This window comes from Varroa jacobsoni, unplaced genomic scaffold (assembly GCF_002532875.2).
Source record: "Varroa jacobsoni isolate VJ856 unplaced genomic scaffold, vjacob_1.0 scaffold_1460, whole genome shotgun sequence".
In the NCBI taxonomy this organism is placed as follows: Eukaryota; Metazoa; Arthropoda; class Arachnida; order Mesostigmata; family Varroidae; genus Varroa; species Varroa jacobsoni.
This window is the reverse complement of record NW_019214362.1, coordinates 88,866-112,924: the sequence shown is the minus strand read 5'-3', so window position 1 is coordinate 112,924 and position 24,059 is coordinate 88,866. Positions and strand designations below refer to the sequence as shown.

Genomic DNA, 24,059 nt, shown 5'->3' with positions numbered 1-24,059 from the left:
TCATCATAGAAGTAAACCATTAAGGTTCTTCGAACGGGAACTATACTTACGTTAGAGCTCTGAAGTTGTCGTAACTTATTGCATAATGCCACCTCGAGTCGCCAGAAGTGGTTAACGCTCAGATTTTATTGGGGATATCCTCTGTGGCCCTCTGTTCATAGACCTACATAGAGGGACGTGCATCATCGGCCTTTAGAGGCCAGCTGGCATTGTGGCACCATGTTCGCCTGACAAGTGCCACTGCTCGTCCGGCCAGCCTCCTTGTTTTTATTATAGGCGCTTGCAGTAGTTGATGTCGAAGCTATTGTCGCGCTCTACCGCTTTCAACCTCGGCGGCCTCAATCGGATCGGCTTCGATCCGTGATGAGCCTGATTTAATGCAGATGAGTTGGCAATGACAAGGATGGAGTGCTGTTCTCGTTCGTATAAATTGACCAGCTACCACAACCATTAGGGGAAACTCGGTCGCTTATGGAAGCTTCGCGATAGCTTCTTGTCGACTGACGCCAGATCGCATCGTCACTCTAGGAGAGAGTAGGACGGGAAATTCTGTCCTGTGCACTATCCAACATCGTAGGGCAGCATTTTTATATTGACCGTAAATAGTTTTCCCTTTCTGTACACCGTACAATCTCTAGACGGGTCTGCGTGTCGGCTGAATTCGATGTGAAGAGGAGCCCGTTGCTCTGATCGGCTCTTCTTAACTGCTTCGACTGCGGATACAAGTGTGCGAATCGTGGTACGATGAAATTCATCGGTGCACGTAGTTGAGCTATAGGGAACATTCAACAAATGATCTACGAGAAACACACACCCGTTACTTGATGGATATGTGTGCGCGAGGCTCATCAGACTCGCAATGGCATACTACTATGATGATGATAGGCCGCACGCGTCACTTTCAACTATACAGCCATACCACGTGATAACCCGATGAAAAAATCGATGAGGCGTCCTTTGAATATGGCCTGGTCAACCTTACAGGTGTAAAGTCGAGGCTGAAAATATTTACTCTTAATAGTTTAATGAAGAGCTGGCGAATCTGGAACACAATCAGAAGGTAGGACGTACTAGAAGAAAGTCGCCGTTAGAAAGAGGTGTGACGAACACTATGCAAACATGGAGGTTCATCTAGCAATTATCTTCTAGCCACTTTGATTAGCCAGTTAAAGTGATTTAAGGTTGCCTGGCAGAACTCAACCTCTCTTTAGACGAGAACATGTAAATTTAGCAAGGCATTTCTGTGTACTATGCTAGTGCCATCGTTGTATACGCCATATCGTGCTGAAGATATTTCGACATTTTTTTGACGTCTACAGAAAACGGCTAGGACATATCACTAACGCTGTTTTTTCAACCTTGAAAAAATATGTAACAACGATAGCGTTCATGCTAACCTTGAAAAGTCAAGAAAGAACTTCCCAATGGTATACAGCATCAACAACAAAAAGGAGTTGAAAACAAATGAAAAAGAATTTTCGGTCAGTTTGATGGATTTTGTTCTCTGAGAACGATATTTTTCAATTAAGACCAGTGAAAATCATGTCAGTCATGGCAGGCGTAACTTCAGCAGAAGCCATCTGAAATTGAAACACTTAGCTCGTTTCAAGCCATTCATAAACGACGCTGAGCACCCGCTAGCTAGTACCAATAATAATAATAATAATAACAACGACAAGAAGCCGAACTTTCAAGTTCGTTTGACTACTCATTCCTTTTCTAGTTACTTCTAGAACTAGCGCGCCTGTCTATGCATGATGATCTTCCTGTGGGTGCCACAAACAATTCGGCCAAAGTAGAAAAACTGCCTAGCTTCGGTTATTCAGCCTTCCGAGCCTCCTCTTTTTCCTCTCCCTATTTTAACTTCTAGGCATCAAATTTTTGTTGCTGTATTATACAAGTGGCGGCGACAACAACAACAACACCAGCGTCACGAAAGATCAACAACTTTAACCGTTGCCGGCTGAAGCGGTGAGGCAACAATAGGCATAGCCACGGGGAAGGTGGTGATCGTGAAGGTAGGGGTAGACTAGGGAGGAAATTATTGGGAACGACTCGAATGGGTGTTCAGGGGGAGTAGCGGTAGAGCTTCTGATCGACAGCGCTTAGTGTCGCTACCGGCTCCGGATTTAGCACTGGCTTGACCGACCGATTGACCGATCGGGCGGCCAACCAGCGGGCCACGTTGCCAGCTCTTAACACCACCTAGTATTGCCACCTCTAGATGGGTCTATTGAGCGGCGCATAAAGCAGTGAAGGCTGCTTGCGCTGATCGATGTTAGCTACCGCTCGTGCATTACGTGTCGCGAACGGCCGACACAGCCGCCGGCAGCTCGCCATAGCGCCAGCAAGCATTAGGTCAAGAAGACATTACTTAAACTCATTGGCTGTCTACAACGACCATGTTAGTGCACGCTTGTGTCGGCCATTTGTTATCGGAGAGGCAACAAGTCCCATCAGCTTTGAACGCATCAAGTTTATCAACAACGGCTGCGATTTTTGACACTTTTAACCCGTTCCAATCGACCGGTACGTAGATGGATCTGGCAGCCGGCGACCGACCGACCGACCGACCGACCGTTCGCGTCCAGGCAACCTGCCACCATCATCAACGCTGGCCGCTGGTAGATTTAACGAAGACGTTGCAACGCGTCTGAATATTGCGCTCCGACTTCGACGAAATGTATTACTACGACAGTCTACAAACTACGAACTAGCGGCGACTAGCTATAATGTATTGTGACTAGTGAACATCCATCGGACTTCAACGGTAGCATTAAGAATTGGTGATGCTTATGAAGAGGTAGCCATGTTCATCTAGCGATAGGAAGCAGCAGCGGCAAAGGCTGCGGCCGTAACGGCAGAAGCAGCAGGACGACGCCATGTGTAAGTTTTAAGCGTCTTCATCTCCTATTTTTTATTTTATTTTTTTTTTTTATCTCTCTCCTATCAGTTTGGCTTTGAGTACTTACGCCACTCATTTGGCCACAATTGCCATTTGTGCCACCGCCCCAGGTTTGCTGTTGCCGCTGTTGTTGTGCTGCCTGGCCTGTTCTATGAACTGGCTTGGAAGCGGCGGCGACGTTGTTGTAGGAGGCGTAGATGAGCGTTATGTCAACGTATGTGCAGCGTGATGATGAGATACGATCATTACCGCTGGTCCGTCGGTGCGTGCTTGCTCACGAACATCCCACCGTCTTTTGCGTAAACTCATCTTAAAGGCGAACGATAGCCATAGACGAGTATGCACATGACGGCGTCGTGCAGCCTAGTGCATCACTACGACGAACCAATGCTGCAACAGCGGGAGGCAGCATCAATATTCAACTTCTTATACGGCTGACGGAAAGAGCAGCGGCAACGACAATGGTAGTGACGACTTCTTCCCGCGTCGTTCAGACGCTGTTCTGACGGTCTGCCTTTCTTGTTTTGCCTCTGAGTCGACCGCTGCTGCTGCAAACAACGGGTAACCACTGGCACTTGTCAAATAGTGCGAACGCCCAGTGTTGTCAAGTGAGCGAGATGAGATTGAAAGTCAACAGGCGCCTACAAGGAGTAATGGTACGTTTTATCGGCATCGTTGTCGACTAACGTAAAGCTAGCTTAACGTCAGCCAAAAGTGGGATTGGCGAGTACATGTGTTTGCATGCATGGCAAACCACGAGGCAGCAGAAGATATCTAGCGTTGTCGTTGTTGCTGCCGCTATGATCATGACGATGATAGTCGATGTTGATGATAAAGGTGATGGCCTGATGACTACTGCATGCACACGTTCAGCATTCGGATATTGGGATAAGAGCAAGACGCCCATCATCAGGTTAGGACTTGGGGCTGAGATTAGCCGTCAACGACAAGCGTGGACGACGCAGCTACCATGATCTAATATGGCATCGCTGCTACTGGCTTCTGCTGGCTAACAGGACTGCAATATGAGCACGCAGAGGGCGATAGAGAACCTGCCGAAGAGGACCAGCCAATACGTGTTATATATAGACGCCTCTGCATAGCTAGATAGATATTCTCTCACAGCATTTGCTATTGCCTCCGCAGCCAGTGCAGCTTTTTGCTTGACGACTCGTCCGTCTGTTTGGGCTGTGTGGTTGCGTACGTTGAGGTCCTCTACGATTGGATCGCGCACTTGCGGTGGTACAGTTTAGCCCCGTAAAGACAGATATCTGGTGCGCAATCGATGGGTCGAAAGTAGACGAGCGAACGGCCGAAAGACCGAGGTTTCAACCAAGGAGGGCCGCTTGCTCAAGAGCTGACTCACTGACTGACTGGCTGGCTGGCTGGCTGGCTGGCTGGCTGGGTGAAGTAGATGAAGACGTGTTAACGCTGTTAGGAGTGTTAATGCCGGCGGGAGCGATGACGTTGTTGGCGACTGTCGCTGTTGTAGATATGCTTGCCGTGTCTGCTGCCGCTGGTGTCTCCGGTGACGAGGGTTCTTCATGTCTTCACCTTTGCCAATCTACACCTCAAGAGCCGAGGATTCGATGAGCTCAAGGGTCGGATCTATTGGAGCCGAGTGGATTGAAGCGAAGCGAATCGTAAACATTGGCTAGCCCGACGAGTTCAACCCAATCAATTTTGTTCGTTTACCTTCTGCTTAACTTCGATGACGTCAGCAACAGTCAGACGTTAGCAGTTAAGTTTGTCGACTGGCCTGGTGATGATGATCGTTGGCTTGCTGACTAGCTGATTCGCATATTAGAACATCACGTTCTTTACACGCAGTATGAAGAACACCTGATGCGATTCTTTGGGGACACAGTTTAGAATTGAAGAAATTGTCTACTCGCATAAGGTCCTGCTCGGAACCCAAACGTAGGGTGGACTTCCCTACATTTGGCTCCGAGCCCCTAGGGGTCAAGGACAGTGTTAAGCGCCCCGCGATCTCTCTGTAACGGGCAATTACGCCAACGTCGGGATTCACCGAATAAGTAAGCTGCAATGTGAGGGATGCTTATATTTGTTGAATTAGAGGGAATCCAAGCGCTCTTGCAGAGGGCATAACGAGTATTAGAAGGTCTAGCATAACCGGTATAAATGTACAGTCGTCGATTGGTCGGTGTTTTTGCCGACGTCTGAACAAATAGTCAATACGAAGCGCTGAGTGGATGCGATGGATGAAATAAACGAGGCGCAAAACCAATCTAATTGAGGGCGGACATTAGATCCCTTTGAACTTCAGCAAAATGTGCTAGGGAGGGAGGAAGAAGCAATACAATAATTTCATTATTTGAGCGTGGAACAGATGTTACAGCGATTTAATAGGGCGTTGCAAGTAATAAGTGCATTACGGCTAGGGTTTGCTTCTTCTTGGATTTCTTCCAGATCAGGTCACGCCGGCTTAACGACCAATCCCAGTACTGACAGGCACGTTCGTTTTCTACTTCATCTGTGGATTTCTACTGGTCCGTGCGTATGGCCTATGCGCAGATGATCGTGTCGTCCGGGATTCGAATCGTAACCCTCTTTGGAGCAAAAAGCAAACACGAAACTGTGTAAAAACAGGACGCAATTATTTCACCTCCTTTTCTTGTTGGCGGCTGAGTGTATTTTTCTGCCCACCCAAACGATAGAGGTTTATTTTCGATTTGTACTCGTCGATTCGATATAGGGTAAGGGTAGATTAAATCGTTGTACGTTAGTGAAGCATGAATACGCAGGACTCGAAACGAACACTTCGTTGAGACCTCGAGCGATGGCAAGACTTGAATTCAGTAACAAAAGGAAACTACTTCAGATGTGTGGATGCATTCACGCTTTTTCGAAAGAAATCAGTAATTATATGCGTAAATGAGAAAGGATCCTATTAATCTAAACTGAAGATTCCCTGAGACGCTGTTGATGGGGGGGGCTTTCTTTATATGTGGCCGATATATAAAGCGTAAGTTACCAAGCGATATTTTTCGTTAAGTAACTAGAAAAGAGGCTGGTTATTTGGGATCGTCATGTGTTTATTTTGCTATTGTTCAGCCAATGGGGTAAACAAGGTGAGGAGAATCGACGAAAAGTACGTTCCCTATACGCACTGTTGGTCGTATCCTACTCAATAACGTAGGCTGATTCTTGAGCGGTAAAGCATGTAAAGTAGTAGAAAGGAATCAAAAGCTACATGTTCGCTTCCAGCTTTCTCCAAAACTGCAAATGCACATACAAAATAACTACTATAAGTTATCTTGTATGTACACATGAAAAACTTGAACTAGACAGTTCGCAGTTTCAGAGTTATAGTCATATTTTGTAGAAGGAGTTAGACAGGAATGGAATATGGAGCTGAGGTTCCATTTGGGTTTACTTTCAAAATCACAATGCGCTTCTATCTGTCAATCGCCGTTAGGACGACGGTGAACTCTCTAGCGTTTCACACAGATACTAAGTTAAAAACTGTAAAGTTATACATTGTAAAATCCTACGCCTTCCCTTTTTGTTTATTGTTTAGAGAAGGAAACGGATTCGTAGTGTTCGTTCGAAAACTGTCAAATTGCCTACCTGCGTATAGCGCAAACGACGTCACCCGCAGTGAGCTGCCATGTAGTGAACTGCGCTTTGGTTTTCTTGTCACAAAGAGTTTTGACGGAAAAGGGCCGCCTTCAGCTTTGTGGGTTTGTTTTGCCCCATTTCTGAACCTGGCAATGACCGGAGGCCTGGGCTCCTTCCAGAACGGCTATACATCCGCTACGAGCGGCGGTACGGAAAGCCAAAAAGCAGTGCTTGTCGAAGATGCAGCCGACGTTGCTATTCTTATCGATGCTACTTTTAGGCGACGGATACTCGAGCTGTTTTGATATGAACACACAAAGATGAAGTGCAACTGTAACAAAAAAAAGAGACACAATTACAACCTACCTTAGCTCACCGTATCAACGGATATCCCACAGGTCCAGTCGACGGCGAGCGTCATCTCGCCATGTTTATCCCATCAATGAAGATCTGGCCGCGCGCCCGTAGCGATTGCGCAGCAACCCATCTATAAGTAAGGAAATAAGTCTGTCTGTCTGTCTGTTTACGCGTGTAATATACGCATATGTGTGTTTATTTGTAAGTCTACACTGATCCAACTCTTGAAAAGTCGCCCTAACCCGGGACTCGCGCTCTGAAAAGAGCAAAGTAGCTTTGTTCAGTAGAAACAGCGACAGCATCACGAAAAGCTAGCCGTAAGGCACACTTTGATGGTACAAGCAGTCACACAGCTTCCTGTTGCTACTGGGAGACTGGCGTCCTGTCAATAGCGTCCCGCGTCTAGGCACCGTGTGGCTGTTTCCACTTTGATGGCGATAGTGCACCGGCTTCAAACACAACATCTCTGGGCCATGTCGGACAGCCTTACGAGCGCCACGATTGAAGACGGCGACAACGACAATTTTTAGCATCGCTCACGAGTGCTTTTCATCCTGTCCCGCTGCTTTCAGTTGGACTGCTGCGGCTGCCGCTGGCTCGGATGTCGTCGAACTGAAGACGGATTGCGAGTTGACCGAGGTGATGTTGCTGATGTCATTACCGCTGTCGCTCGATATATTCGTCGCTCGGTATCGCTCTATCTTTGCTTGTGCGCGCCGATCTGTCACGTCAGAGCTTTGAAACGCTTTTGGGTCCAACTGCTTGCCTGACTGGTAAGTTGTCTTCAGGAATCTCAAACAAGCCAAAATCCCATTGCGTCGTTATCGTCTTCACCAACAACGATAACAACAGATTACAAAACAAAATCAATCGTAACATTTAACACCTCCACTATTTTCCGCATTGGTCCCACTTATTCATCTTCTCTTCGTCTGTCGCGGCCACTCATTGGAGCTAACTCGCGTTCGTATGCTCTCCAGTAGACGAGCAGGCAGAAGGAAGGTCACGCAAGAGTCATTGAGTCAGTCAGTGGATGTTGTTTCCGTGCTACCTCAGTGGGTACCGAATTTGCCTGTTAATCCTAGGGACCCGTTGTGGTCTAGATTCTAACTCGGGTACAGACACACGGTGCTGCGAGTCAGCCATATGATGACATGTCTAGCGACGATGCCGGACTTGACTTAAAACTCGAAATATAAACAAAGGCAATCTGTGCTGTTTGTGCCTGATTGTTCTGCTCCGGGTTTTGTCTGAGCATGGTCGTCCACGGCGTCGTTGCTACGTGTATGTGTATATATGTGCTATTACAAGGAATGGCTTTGTGGTGACATCGCCTGTTGTAGCTGATCCCTGCGCCCATCGCCGTCTGCTGGCGGCGGTCGCTAAGCCATTGGCGCTATCGGTTAACAGAGAAGATTGTTTTGACCTAGAACGTACAAGGGCATCATGATTCCTTTTAAAGTGAGTGAAAACTCGAGTCGAAGCAGAACTAGGAGGACTGGTAACAATCAGTCTCAGCATCGAAAACCTGCCAAGCTGCGAAAGTCGGCCCGGACGCTTTGCAAATATAATAGGTCGTCTAGAGCAGCTCAAGCTTGCGACGCGCATAAGTAAACAGCGTCAGCCAAAAGCGTACGTAAAGGAAGTTCACGCGACAGCTGATACCTATGTACTATAGATAGAATAAAATAGAATACGTAACTGAAGTGGGCGGTTGTCAGTACTTCGGAATTTTAACTTGACATACGACATCCGTGTCGTTGTACATATTTCAAAAAGAACAGGATGATCCGTAATAGGAGTACGGGTAATATCCGGTATATAAGATCAGCTGAAAAGAAAAACTGGCACGTTAAGCTAAATAAATGTAAACAGATTTATTCAGTTATGGCTTCGACTCAAATTAGCCTATAAAGAAAGGGAGGAATTGCGCCATTTTAGCTTACTGTTATTCCGTTCGTTTACCCATTACTTAGACAATCAGTGCATTATGTAAATATGTATTTTTAGTATAAGATGATATAGCGGCCCCCGTCGTCTGCCCGTCGTTATTTTTTTTAGCGAGACTATTTAGCGGCACAAATCTCACTCTGTTTTCGTAAACAGCTAGGATAAACCGTTTTCTGTTCATCATAACTAATTGCTAATGCCCATAATCCGTTATAATACTTGTATGGGAACTATGCCAATAGTTATCGTCTGCTGCAGAATCATTAGTACCACTCGTTTCCCACTGATTTGTGATGCGTAACTTTAACGACGGACGAGTGGCCAAGTTACTGTTGCTCTTGCCACGACCACCATCGCTCAACGTGAGAAGCTTCATTTCCCCTGACTAATTTGCTATTGGTCACAAATGACAGCAATCGATCAGGTTTAATCCATCCACGTCGTTCGGGCCTGCGTCTTGCTCCGGAATACAGGCGCACGCCTGGATCGTCACCGCGTTGTTTTCAAATGGTTGATGCTGATAGTTCGTCCGCGAAAGATGAAAATAATAGCTTCATTATCGGTCGTTTTTCTTCTTCTTCGGATGGCAATGATTAAGAGCGCAGCTACGTTCGTAGACTCGCGATGTGGTTGCTGAATGGCGTTCGCGTTACAAGTTACGAGCTCGGGGATATTGTCTTCTGCGATCTGCTGACAGTCTCTCTGTCTTAGTGCGTTAGTGGGCCAACCCTTACGATCGAGTCGGTTTTCGTGCCGGTCTGCCTTATTGAGAAGATTATTTATTTCAGCCGTGGCCGGCAGCAGTGGCCGGCGATGGCGCAGGCCACTGGTCGTGGCAAAAGAGAAGTGCGCTGATGCTCTACCCAAACTGATGGCGGGTGTCGTCTCGCCCGTGGCTTCTCTGTCTCTCTCGTCTGTTCGTTCGTTCGTTCGCTGAACGAGAAAACTGCAGGCACAACTGAATGACCTATCCGATGTTGCTGATGATTAAGGTGGCTACGAGCCATGAAGTGGCGACGGCAATGCGCGAAGTCACTGACTATTTCTGCTGCGGCTGCGGCTGCCACCGCCATCGCCACGGCTGGCTGTCGCGGTGTAGAAATGATCCCGAGATGAACTACATCGACTCAAAAGACGATTTACCCCTATCGTCCGGTACCAGCTAGAGCCGTTGGTATAGGGCGGCCGCCAGCCGTAGCGCCAAAATGGATCAACTGGCACTGCTGCCACGTGTATGTCCGTATGGCTATCAGGCTATGGGTTAGTGTGCGAGCTGATGCAATTCATCACAACACGACCCCCTCTTGCCTGACGAAACCGAACGGCGCTGTCCTATTCGCCGTCCGAATAATGCAATGTCTGCCTACGGTGCCCGATGTATCTTACCGCGATTGGTCTGCTGCGTCGTGCTTTAGGCTCGAATTTACTATAACCTGAATGAATCCGGCCACCTGAACACGTTGTGAAATTGACGTTGGTCAAGTAACTAACTGACCGAACTGATCAGTGGAGCTAACTTTGCATCTGTCTGCTCGGCCAGATGTACTACAGTTGTAATAGTTGTGGTCTTGTTGATATCGTTTTTGCCGTCGTCGACTACGGGTACTGTTGAGTTCGCCTCTGCTACGCCTGTTGTAGATACCCCGTCTGTGTCCCCTGGCTCCCGATACTACCTCAAAAAAACCACGATCGCCTTGGCAATAGCCAAAGTGAATGTTCGCTTCGGCATTGACGAAAGGAACTATGAAAGAAGCAAAGCTGAAACGGGGGGAACAGGCGGTAAAGTCAAAAGACGTATAAGAAGTAAGTGAGTGAGTAACTGGCTGGTCGCATCGTTAACTGAGTGCTCTGGAAGGGCAGATCACTGAGTGCCGGCCACGGCGATCACTGCTGCTGTCTAGGAATTGCTTTGAAGGGACGAGGGGGCGATCCAACAAAAGGGACGACCATTGAGCGACTCTTCCAACGCTGGATTTCGAGGATTATAGAGGCTCGTTATTAAGGACAGAGCTCAAGGAACAGAAAAGAGGTAGACGGGGTAAAACAGAGAAAGTAGCCTTGTGTGGCATGCCTCCTGTCGACTACTACTGATTCGCTCATTTGCACAAGTACATTAGCCATTATTATATATACGGTTAAACACAGCCGTGGCAGAAGCGACAGCAGTCACCGCAAAGCACATGATTTGTATCAGATTTTAGTTTTCCTCACCTGCCCGCGTATAGAATAGATTTTTATTTGTTGTTCATTCATTCAACCGTCGCACGACTCATTCTTGGGGTAGAAATCATTATCATTATGATTTGTCCGCGCTATCCCATCTCCCTGCCCTATCGTGAATCAACGCTACTGGGTTCTATATAGGCATGTACAAGCAACTAGCGTTAGTTCTGTATATCTCACAAATGCTTAAGGAAACCGGCAGCAGCAGCACTTCCTCGAGTTATTTGCTGGCAATATGCGCTGTGTCGTCAACGGAGGCTGCCGTTGTTGGCAATAATCGTAGCAGAGACAGTGAAACGTGTTGACTGTAGCTACCATCCGAGCCCAGGAACCAGAAGCCAAGAGCAGTTAGCTCCGTTCAACGGCGCTGGACAACATTTGACAAGGCAGTTAAGGTGGCCGGACGAGCGAGCGAATAGCTCTACCGCAGCGGAAGCCTGAGTCCAGATCGTTCACGGCGCTCGCCGAAGGACCACACAGACGACCACCGTCAATAAGTGAGCTGATGCCATTGAGGGATGCTCGACGAGGAGAGCTGCTCACAGCAGCAGCTGCAACCGAAGCAGTCGATCCGTAATAGGTCCATCATCCGCATGTATCATATGTAAAATTTAACTAGCTCAACCGAGATAGACTTCGACCAGAATGTCTGGCCATTTGATGGGATTCGCATAAACAAATAGCGCATAACAGCTCCTTTCTCAAACGTTGAAAAACTATCCTGGGGCAAGTTGCTTTAGCACGCCAGGTTCCCTGTTTTTTTTACGCTGGAAGCCAGTCGCGGAAGTTCCAGCTGACAACTGCTTGAATAAAAATCTGCACTCAACCTTATCGTTTCGGTTCATATTTCTAAGTCATGAACGTCCAATGCGTATTCTACTCTATTCTATTTACCTAGTTACGAGGCTGCATTGCGCCGCACAGAACGTGACTGGCAGGCGGCAAATGGGTTCGTTCATTGGAGAGGCAGCGGTTACGTTAACCGTAGAGCAATGACGTTGAGTACTCGATTCGTTCGAGACGCACAGTAAGTGCCATAGTGTGATTCCGTGGTCAATTTAGTGGCGCCGGTCGAAACGCCACCACTGAAGCCACGAAAGCGGGCACTGACGATGCCCATCAGACAGTCGGCGACGGCTGTGTGCGTACGTGCGTGTCATATACCTGCTTGATTATACCTACTGGCTTTGCATCTGACCGTTGGCTGCAGCTGGCCAGACGTGAAGTACTGTGATCCGCAAAATGCGGAGGCTGTGAACGATACGCTTCGACGTTCACTGCGGTCGATGGTACGGTGCCCTCACGACGTTGCCATGACCAACTGTACAACGAGTCAGCTGCCTAGCGGGCAGGTTGGAACCGATTATAGCTAATAGTGGAAAGTATAAGGTTGTAAGGCAGATGCTGCCTTATAACCTCTATGATTAGTACTGTAGTTGTTAAAACAAGTGCCGCGTAAGCTGCGTTGGCCACGCGTCACGTTGATGGGATGATAGGAATCTTATATAACAAACGATTTCTATCAACAAAAGCTCCACTTTAATAACATTGCACTGCTCAGTCCGGCCTTTACGAGTAACTTGCGAAGTGAACTGGTACCCATTGTGTGGAGTAAGTAAGGTGATTTTTTCTCAACTCGGTTCTGTAAACCACTGATCTAGTAGTTCTAACCTCAAGCTGGCGTGTCGTCTAATACATGCAGCAGCATCAGCAGCAGCATCAAGAAAAGCTTTACTTTTCGATATACTCTTCTATATTAAAGAATAAAAAAAAAATAAGAAAGTGCCTACTCCGTTCCAATGAAACGACCATTCTGAAGCGAAATTAACACGAGAGATAGCTCACGTGAGGTATGAGCGCTGAAGAGCACTCCATCATACCGCCAACACCATCGTCACTGTTGTCACAGCCAATGAAATTGTGCGCCAGGATGAGTTAATTCCGAGGAGGACCATTCCTATTTCCGTCAGCTGCAGTCTGACCGCCGTTCGCCTCGGGCAGCGGTGCTTTTTGTGCGCTGAGTACCTGTCGGCGCTGCGCGCTGTTTACGCCATTGCCAGTTCGCAATTCAGGCACCTTCGATTCCTGGTGTAGGACCGGCCGGCACGAAGGGGCCAGTCGATCGCGACGCGGCATTCGGTGCCATACCCGACGACCCGTGAGATTTATAACCAGCCATAACTCTTTCGATAATTGCCTGTTCTATAGGCCGCAGCAAAGCAGATAGCGAGGCAACAGCAGCGGCGGCGACAGCAATATGTGATTGGCGTACAATCCCAGGGCGCTGAGAAATTGTCTACGATCCACCTTGTATTAGGTATTAATATCCTCATCCATCTACGCGGTCCATCGATGAACGATCCAGGAAAGTCAAATTCAATTCTGTTTGCACCATCTAAACCTCGTCCGTACACACACGCACAGAGATAAGCACCCGTCCGCACTTTTGTATTAGGCGATAGATTGTGCATCAGATATTACGTAGTAGCAATATTTCTTATCGAGTTTTTCTTACGAATCTCATTCATTCGCAGCAGCGATAGCAGTAGCAGTAAAAGCAGATGATGCCATCAACCGCAGAGGTTCAGCTGCCGGATGCTCGAACACCAACAAACTGGAGCGGATGAGCGGCTTCATCTGAGGTAATTATGGGCGACATTGTAGAAAAACAGAAAAATCGTCGCGGCAAAAAACCACACGACTTCAGGCTATGCCAGCATAAATGGAGTCTGACATGCGTTTCGAGGCCTAATCAAAAAAATAACTTTTTTTTCGTGCACTCCAACCTTCTATGACAAAGTGTCGTGCAAGTTGAATGTGTCATGGCTTGCCCGCCAACGACATGGCACTAACACGATTTGGACAGCTTACCCTTCTGACTGAAGTAGGCTTTTTTTTTCGCTGCCTGGGTCGTTTACTGAAAAGGAGAAATCGCTAATAAAGAAGGCCTCTGAAAGGAACAGTGGGCCGGTGGCTAAGGACTAGTAATTTTCGTGTAAAGTATTGATCAAGCCGTTCCACATCAGATCTTTGTAGTCTATTCTAAAGTGTTTTGCATCGGTATGTGTTATTTTGCCGTTGTTGCTGTTGGCAACGCGTTCAAACCTCACTACGAGCTCAGTGAAATGCTTTAGCTAGATACTTCGGTTCCAGATATGATCTTCAACCGATTGCTATGCCATATTTGGTGCAGCTTCGAAATGAACACAGAACGCGTCAATAATGTGTAATTGCTTTTTGCGCTTAGAGAACATTTTCTATCCAACCTAGAAGAGTAAGCTTATTGAACAAATAAGACTCCAGGCCAATTTAAACAATAGGTGCACCTTCTGGCCAAATTTAATAAAATAACGTCCCAAATGTTCTATAGATTAAACGCTCTAAAGGTGGATAAAATTTTGGGAAAAGTAATGTTATGTGTTCTCAACAGGTGGCAGTAGAGTCGTCGATTTAAGTGCGTAGCCGCGTTAACAACAGAAGGCTAGCATCAACATGGCGGAACAACATGACAACTTGAGAATGCTACTGCGATCCAGGGAGTGGAGATTTGAGTGTAAGACATGTCATAAGGCACGTAGCCTGGCCACACTTCACAATGAGATTTAAGCATCGCGGGCAGAAATTGTTCTCTACATTTTACTATGTAGCTTGTATATCGAAATGTATCGAACTTGATCAGCATTGAAAAGTTTAGCTTGACAAGAATGCACATATATCCTTCAAATCGGAACGTAGTTTTCGTAAGTTTAACTTTGTAGATTGAAAAATCAATGTTCAATAACAGTGCAAAAAATGCTCGCACACTCGTTGACGCACTCTGTATGTCTGCGTATTTTCTTCTATTAAAGCTGATCTGTATTTAACTGCTACTTAAAGTTACTCGTGTGTGTTCGAGTATTCAACACAGCCGCGTAAATCATCGAAGTGGAAACGTCATTTTCGATTTTAAGCTTGTCCCGATACGGGAATTTGAAAATGTTATATGCAAAAGTTGCACTACATAGCCATAGCAACTTCTTAAGTGTAAGCGAACTTCTGTCCAATGAAAGTTCGGGATAAGCCGGCAGAAACCTGCAGAACTGCTTTATTCTTTGCCCGTTCCTCTATAAAGTGAACGAATTGGCTTCCAATGCTTCCCGGCTTTCGGTCTTATGCCATACTCTTAGTAGTGGAAACGAGGGTAGAAAGCTGAATAGCGAGGGTCGGTTCCGTCAGAAAATATTAGGGTGACGCCACTGACGAGAGTATTACGCTGAGTAGAAAGCATTGCTTATTGTGCGTCAGTGTCTAACTTCCGCTTCCTCGTCGAGCCTAAAAGAAGCCTCAACCTGGCGCTATTGACATTTGTTAAACAAGCATGTACGGCCAACAGTATGCTTTCAGCCTCAACTATCTTAATTCTATGAATCAGGGTATTCACAAAATGTAAAATCGTCATAGCAAGAACAATACACATTTTATGTTTATACTATTGCTTACACCTTTGCCATTAACGCAGCGGCGATACATCTCAAAATAAAAGAGAGAAACTGTCTACGATTGTAATTTTCGAGTACACGTTTAGACTAGGAAAAAAATTATATAAACTGCAACGTTCTCCCCACTGAAGGGCTTAATGTCTAGTTTCAATTAAAAAAAAAAAAGACTTTTTCTTTATGTACACTTATCGATGCCCCCTACAAAAATGCATACGGAGCCGTTATATGATTAAGGTTTATGGAGACATTATTACCGCAGCTATCTCGAGTTCAATACGATGCCCAGTATTTTTCGTGCCCATAATTCCATGTCCCTGTCTAGCGAATCATTTTCATATAAATTCAACAGCATGCACAGTATGACTGCTTTTGTCCATTCATTTTTCCCTCTCCTTCAGTTTCTCTTCTATTGTCCCGTCCACGATTACAGTGGCTGCTCTTATATGACATTATATGCGGATTACTCCTAACTGCATAGATAGAGGTATATGTAGTACGGCCAGCGCGTCGCCTCTGGGGCATTGCGATCTTCCTTGTTAGTTTTCCTTACGTGTGACTCCACGCGTTGTGAACACGTGTTCATAAGTTCTGGCTGTTTAATGCAATCGAAATCATTGTCACCGCAACCGTCATTTCTTCCAGGTCGTAGTCTCCGTAACGTTGTGGCGTGCGGAGTTGTTTGATCGCGGCAGCTGGATAGATTGAAAGGCAACTGCGTGCTTCAGGACAGATGAGCGACGGTCTTCTCTAGTATGTCTTGCGTAGTTGTGTTTTCTTGTTTTTCTGACATTCTTCGTTTAATGGCATTGACCAGCAGTAGCTCTTACCGTTCCCCCAGCGAATTTCTCTGATGTAAGTGCCAACATTAATTCTCCTTTCAGCAAGCTACCGTTCGCTACCTGTTGTGGTTTATCGCTGCTACCGTCATCTTGGGACCCTTCTATAGTTCAGTTTATTCCGCGTTCACCGGCTCGTTTAGCGGGTAGTAGCCGTTGGTGCTGTTACTAGGTGTCGCGAAAATTGATTATAATTATTACCAGCAGCATTGTTATTGTCGCTAGCGTGATTATATTGTCGGTTGATTTATATTCAAATTCAAATTTAGCGCCACATGTAGTCGAGACACAATGCACGAGACACAATTTCGAATCAGAGAAGAGCAAGCATGTTGACTCAGAGACACACCGGCACACGCGGTAATAGCAGTTAAACGATAATAGGAAAAACAAGATTCAGCCAGATCGTATGGCAATGACCTTGGCGGGCTGGATGAGTTTGACCGTTTTCATCTGGTTCCCCGTTTCGCATACAAAAGTTACTTTTAAAAGTTATTATAACGTTTGTTATATATGCTAGTTTTATTATAATATGCTAATCATAACTAGCATTTATGGATAAAAAAAATACGTAGCTGAATACGCTAACCGCCCTAAGTTTTCTACCACGAGAGCAGCGACAGTGATTGCATGTTCCATTATGTTTTCATTCATGCTTGTAAATATGCTCAACCTCTGCAAGCTGATTCCTGATTTGAATAATATTCCTTACACATAGTGTAGACTGTCGTTTTATATGAATTTCAGCCGTACAAAGATGGACCGTTTGAACAGGAAAGAACATCTAAAATATACGCAAAAACACTATTGCTGCTGGCCACAAGGTTCAAGTGAGTCGATCTAAGGCAAATTGTAAAGCAGCAGCAGTAGTGTTTTCAGAGATAGTCCATGTTTTTTTTTTGTTTTTTTTTCTACAATTAAGCTATGGCTTTTCCCCATACCAATAAAGCAACCGAAAACATCGTCTATCGTTAACAGGTGAAAAATTGTGAAGGGGCTGCCGCTCTTAAAATAGCTGTCCTGATCAACACCGATGGCCTAACGGGTTACAGAAGACACTAAAGTGTACGTAGAGTGATTTCTTTAGCCGTTTATGCAAATTCTACGTTACGATCAATCTGTTTAGCTTCTCTTCGAAGCACCTGTGTACTTCGTGTGGATACGGACCACACTGTGTGTACTGCTTTATAAGTTACGTTAAGGAACATACCCCAAAGCTATACAATGGAGTCGACTAACGTTTTATTGCACTTTGACACCATTATGGCACAAGGAAATTAAACGGTACATCATTCTGTCGAGAACTAGGTGACCCGTCAAACGAGACGAGGCAAGCTCCCGTTCAGGCTAATGTAGAGATCATAGAACGATCGAAATTGTTATGTTTTAAATAAGGCAAGTTTGCTAAATAACAAAGTGCTTGTCAATGACGATACATATAATAAACATGGCAGTTTGTTCTAGGGCTGAGTAAAATGATTCATCTGCACAATTATTGTTCAGCTTTATCCTAGTTTATGTTATAATAAACTACGCATGCAGGAAAACTTATCATACCTATATGTCCCATACACATCAACGGCAGTCAGTGTTACTACGCATGATTGATCAATTAGGATTTCACACATATTGTCTTAATACCCTAATAAGGTCGGATGACCTGCATGAGGTTCAGCTAGCCAATGGAGACAAGCTAGCAAACAGAGCATTATCGATATAATACGAAATGAAACCGAACGGCATAACTAGCTTTAAGGTCTTACATATAAGAAGATGTATCAGATAACAGATTTTAGAACGCGTAATTTATTGTTAACTCAAAAAAAAAAGCCTGCATCGACATTGTTCGATGGGCTGCCTCTGCTTATCGGTTCCAGGCAACCGTCAACAAATAGGAGCCCTGGCACAGAGGACATATGCGCTGAGGCTTATGGGGACCATGGAACTCCATAAAAGGTGACGGCAAAGCTATCCTATGATGGCTATTGCTTCGTCCGAGTTCCACACTCATTTTGATATTTAGGACATTTAACACCGCCAGAAGCATTAGAACTTATTCAAGAAAAAGTCCTACTATTGATCCTGTCTTACTGATTTAAATACTATTGAGTTTTAATTATCAAGAATAGATAATAAAACTGAACTAGTTCCTGCGATTGCAGCTTGTGTCTTAAATGAACAAGTTTTTGCCGTACTCCGCTGCAAGCTTGGCAACGTTTATTGTTTTTATGCAACTTCTGGATTGGTTATTCGCTAAAATATTTGATCAGGTTACTAGAGGATTTAGAATGGACAAAAACTGATATATATATATATATATACTAATATATATATACACATATACATATATATATCCTTCAGTCTACAGCAAAATTCCTTTGTGTATGCAACAAAATTCCTGCGAAGTGGTTAGAAAAATTTAATTCCTACTTGTGATTCTCTATCTATTTCTATTTTAGAAATAACTTCGTAAGCTGTATAACTCTTTTTCTTAAATAATTACAGAGAGCCTAACTTACTGCTAGCTAGATTACAAATGTATTTAGCCGTCGACGCTGAACATTAATTTACCTATTAAGAAGTTACATTTGATGCCAATATGTCAAATAGGTCAGATAAAACTGTTTTTATATAACGTTAATCAAAAGCTGGCAGTATTTTGAATGTAAGTAATCGCCTCGCCGTTTCCAGTGGATGGTTTTGCAGAATTAGGTGTAGGAATAGCATAAAATTGCAATGCGCTATGTCTCGCCTTTGCTTATGTCCACGGCATTACCCTCTGAAATGCTGTTCTTAAACGCCATTTCTTAATCTCATAAACATTTTGTACGACAAACAATTTGTTTGTTGCTAGTTTCCTAAAACGTAAAAAGCCATACTGGTTATCAAAGACGTTTGGCGGGCAACGTATAACTTTGAGGGGATCCATGATGAGATTCCTGAATACACGTGGTTATTATAGCAGGCAGAGTATTGGCGTTTTATAGATTATCTCGATTGAAAGAGATCTATATTGACGCTGTTACCGCTCTAAGATACCCTGCGCAATATATTGTGTTGTTATAGGCGTAAGTATATTCCGACATCTGCGATACACGCAGTTACGCAACTTAGAATTGACCGACCCCACGTACCAAACATTTTTTCCCACCGCAGCGCATCGAAGGCAGTTCTTGGACTGCCAAAGTCACATAAGCAATTGGTTGTGCACGTGCATATATACGCAACGTGTATCAATAGGGCAAGCTTAGCACATTTGTCAGCACGTGCCCTTCATCCACAGAACCTCAAGAAGAAGTTGTGATCGTCTAGAGACGGTCAGACCCTGTGATGACGAAGTTCAGTGTAGTCCATTCTGAACACGATTTCCTTGTTTCTACGCACGCACCACTAACTCGACTTCAGTTCTATATTTCGCTCACTCAATGCAAGGGAAGTGATAGCAGTCAGCTGAATCATTTTTCCGCTGTAAGCCTAGCCACTTCGGTGGCTACGATACCGCGTCGTTTGTTGTCCGTCTGTGGTGTCACTCTATCCATGCGACTGCCGAATGAACAGTCATTTCCGTACTCGTGGAGATTCCCTACCACTGTTGCTGCTTTTGTCCTTCAAGCAAATCGTGTATTATCTTTGGTTCTCTTTTAGGCTAGAAGAAAAACATATTGCAGCCTGCAAGTGACATCTACGACACACAACGAAGTCCAATGGCACCCGTGCTGTTTTCGGCGTCCTCAAAGATGCCGCCCGTTTCCAAACGAAGGTAAAGTCGCGGCTGCCATATCTGTCGTCGCTGAGGTATCGCTCGCAAGCTGGCTTTGCTACTCTTGTTGCTGCCACCGCCTTCGCTGTTGCTAAAATGTGTCATTTTTCTATCTTCCATTACCAGAATGAACCAGTGCGGACGACAGCGCCAAACTGAGGTGATAGCGACGCACACAGTGCGTCACTATTGTATAATGCGGTAGATGTGGATCACCTATAACCCGCTTGAATCTGGATTCAAACAGCAAATAGTCCATTTACTCGTGTCCTACTACAGCGATGCCAACGCTACCAACAACAGCCTCAGCACCGTCGACTGCACAGGCAGCCTCGACAGGTTCAAAATAGCGTCTGTTAGAGTCAGGAGGAAAGCAAGATCTTTGTATGTCTGACTATTTGCGAAAATCGTATTGATGCTGACGACCGCAATTCTGCCCGCCGGCACGGCGATAACAGGGTAACGCGCTCGTAGTCGCAATGATGGCGGCGTTCTGTTTGAAGTCGTTTGCACACCCGGCACCTTGCCTCTACAAAGCCGAACATTTAACTCTAGTCTGTGAACGTTGCAAACGTCAAGGCGACAACGGTAAAAACCGAAAATCGAAAGCGGCGTATGCGGTACGGTTTTGAATTTGTCCTGGCGGATACGCTAGAGAGTCGATCAGATTGAATCGGAGCGTTTCAGATATGTCCGCGGTATTTCTGCGAGGGAGGGGGCACGTCGGAACGATCATTACTGCTGGCAGTGTTTATTTGCGTATGTTTTCTCATTTCTGTGTGTACGCTTATAGATATACGAGATGACGTAGTTTTTGGAAGAGCCATCGATATAAAGTGCTATAGTAAAACCGATCTAAACTGCGTCAGAAGGACATACGAACAACGGAAAGTGTAGGGAGAAGAATTAGGATCATCGCGAACAAGCAGCATTGAATAGGGTGTCGATCTGCAGACCTACTATTTCAAATATATATATATATATAGTCGGAGCCCCACCCGTGTTGTAAGATGCAGATCAAGATGTTTCTGACGAAGCACAAACGCGACATGGTACCATGGCGCTGCCGCTGCGCTCGTCCTTAAATAAACATTAAATATTTGATAGGGAATCAAAGAGCAAAAGTCTACGCTTTAGCATTCAGGGCATTGAATGTTATAGGTTTGCCTGCTACTACGAAGACTGCCACTTCAGATCGCAGGCATTTTTCTATGTTGATCACGACATATTGAGGCTGATTTAGGGCTGTGTGAAGTGTGCAGTGAAATGAGCCTTCTGAAAATCTTTGACTTTCACAACCTGCTATTTAGTGAAGTGCTTTCCTGGCCGAGCTGAAGTGACTGAAAGAGCATTTGAGCATATTTACTTTGAAATCTTCGACGCTGATATTTCCATTAGTGAGCTGTTCTGTGCGACATGAGGGGCAGGCTCAGATACACGGGCCCATACGCAAGTCTGCCTTGTCCGTTGTTGAAGAGATCAGCCCAGCAAACGAACTTCTGGGTTATGTCATCTGAACCAGCTATTCGACCTTACCTTGTCTTCACTTCATCCTACTGAACTGTTATCTCGGGCGAATGAGAAAAATATTAACATATCTTCGAAAAGAGTTATATAAACATGTCGATTATGCGGGACATTTCGATAGAGAGTCCTAGAAGGGTCGATCCTTATTTATTTTCGAGGGTACATCGGTGGCAGATGGGTATGATGCTCTGAAATGTTTTTACGAAGTCAATTGTGCAATAGATCGGATGGATAGTTATGGGCTGTCCATGTTGCATCTTGTCAGCATCGGCTCTCTCATCAGTACAATCCGCCTACAAACCTTTGTCACGCCGCGTCAATCCAAACGATTAGTGCGTGCTATTTTTAATAGTTTGGCATATTAGGTGTCAACAGACATATCCACGGTCCGTACCAGTGCGCATCGTAATAATGAAATACAACAGCTCATCGTTGCATTTCTGGAGAATGCAGTCCGAACATTTCCAAAGAAAGACAAAAACCTGGTTAATGCTCACGCTATTCCGGCTATTGCTGGCAAACCCTTTAGAGGCACTTTCTTTAACAAAAACATCCGCCTTGAGAAACAAGCGGTTGCTAGCAGATTCGCTATAAACGATGCGTAACCGTGCGCAAAGAAGAGTCTCGGGCCTGCTTTGAACCTATTATTACTTTTGTTCCGCAGGTTTCACTCAACTCTACCGCCACTACGGCATGACGCCTACGAATGATATGTGTCCTGCTATAATTATGGTCGCCTGTAGCGCTATTCACAGGTGCACTACAGGCGAAAGTAGGTTTTCCGTCTCGCCCCGTCATTCATTTACGAGTAGTATTGTTACAACGGAATGGGCATATTAAACCATAAGGGTGCTCGTCATAGATCAGCATCGCGGATTCACAGGGATCAACCCAGTGGCGATGTGCAGAAGGGCCAATGCTTGAGACATTCGGTAGGCAACTGAATCACAAACAAATGGGACATCTCACACTTTTTGCCTTGACGGCCTACAGGTTACCCCTAAGTCAACCGCCCCTTCCTTTACCGGAACGTCCAACCAGGCCTTGAAAGCCTTTCCAATCGATCTCGCTCCACTCCCCTACACTGGCTGTTTCTTGTATTTACGTATATTTTATCTATAATGACAACAGATCAGATGACAACGACAAGTTGAACCTACGAACCTACCGCGGCCGTTCCCACGTGCGGGGTATGGTGCGTCCATGGGTTCATTCACTGTATCGTAGTATAACAGAAGGCTAGCAACGCTATCGATGTATGTTGGAACATGTTCGTCCATTCAATTAAGTCAGTGCACCTTCGCAACTCTACTGGTCATCTCTCGAGTAAATTACGCTTAAGCAAAAAAGGCGGACCGGTCCTAAGGCTACCTGGCCTTCATGTCTATGAGGTGCATGCTCAAATGGCCAGCATGAATGACTCGCCGCAGGTCTCGTCTCTCGCCAAACACTCGATGTCTGTGTGCAGGGCACAGAGCCTGCCCGCAGAAGCGTGTCGCATCTACGCCCCCATTCAACTTGTGTGGTGGGCCTTGAGCTCAGTCGCTGCCATCCTTCCAAGCTACATTGAATAAAGTACAACACAGCTGTCTGTCTACCTGTTTGTAAATCGGTCGTTTATTGATTGTCGCCTCGCTCCCATTCAACACTACGTCCTGCTGCAACAACTCGTGCACACAAAATTCACTATTGCGATCATGACTAGTTAGTTGTAGTAAGATGTTTTTATTATAGATAGATATATATGACGTCCTCAGTAAGCGAGCAGACACCGCGGAGACCCTGGCGAAGGTGATGCCAAACTGACACCACATCGAAATGCCTCAGTTGGTCAGTGAGGAGGCCACTTCCCAGCTGCTGAAACCGAGAAATCATTTGCGAGCTGAAAAGTTATGTGGCCGGTAGGGTAATGCGTGCTACATTAATAGAATGAAATAGGTAAGTTAGTTACAGTAGCAGTAGCGGCAGCAAAAACATCGGCCGTGGCGTTGGCGGTGGTTGAGCTATTGCCAACGGGGACAAAACCAGGAAATCCGGTTGGGGGTAAGGGGGACAATTGTGTGTAATACGTCACCTAACCCTTGCGTCACAGAGGCGATAATGGGCATTGTTGCAAAGTGAACGCGTTTGTCCCAACGTCGTTGTGGCTTATTGTTACTAATATACTGTTCCTTGTAAGTAGCCCCATCAATTTATGGGATGTCGCTATGCAATCTGGGGGTAATTTAGGGTCTTTCTTAACGAAAATGATCATTTGGATTTGCATATGTATTAGCAGGAATAAAGGTATTAAAACATCGCCAAGGTACGCTATTATATCGAGCCACCTGTAATGATGTGCAGCATAGTAGGTGGCAAATTATAAGCGGTCTGAAGGAAGAGCCATTGGCGTGCGACCGAAGTGACACTAACTTGGTATTTTTTACGTATCTTTTTTCACC

The 24,059-nt window shown here is 45.5% G+C and overlaps 2 long non-coding RNA genes across 3 annotated transcripts; both read left to right on the top strand.

Moving 5' to 3' along the window:
- The first annotated feature begins 2,806 nt into the window (after positions 1–2,806).
- On the top strand, positions 2,807–15,509 carry LOC111270284 (uncharacterized). Of its 2 annotated transcripts, none has more exons than XR_002686238.2 (3): positions 2,807–2,886; positions 13,552–13,659; positions 14,448–15,509. It is a non-coding gene; the product is annotated as an uncharacterized LOC111270284 (long non-coding RNA). The 2 variants fall into 2 exon arrangements; XR_002686237.2 differs by lacking the exon at positions 2,807–2,886 and adding an exon at positions 6,965–6,980 and having other exon boundaries at positions 13,555–13,659.
- A 324-nt stretch (positions 15,510–15,833) lies between these two features.
- On the top strand, positions 15,834–18,454 carry LOC147752146 (uncharacterized). Its single transcript, XR_015314908.1, has 4 exons — positions 15,834–16,245; positions 16,377–16,477; positions 17,310–17,396; positions 18,162–18,454. It is a non-coding gene; the product is annotated as an uncharacterized LOC147752146 (long non-coding RNA).
- The last annotated feature ends 5,605 nt before the right edge of the window (positions 18,455–24,059 follow it).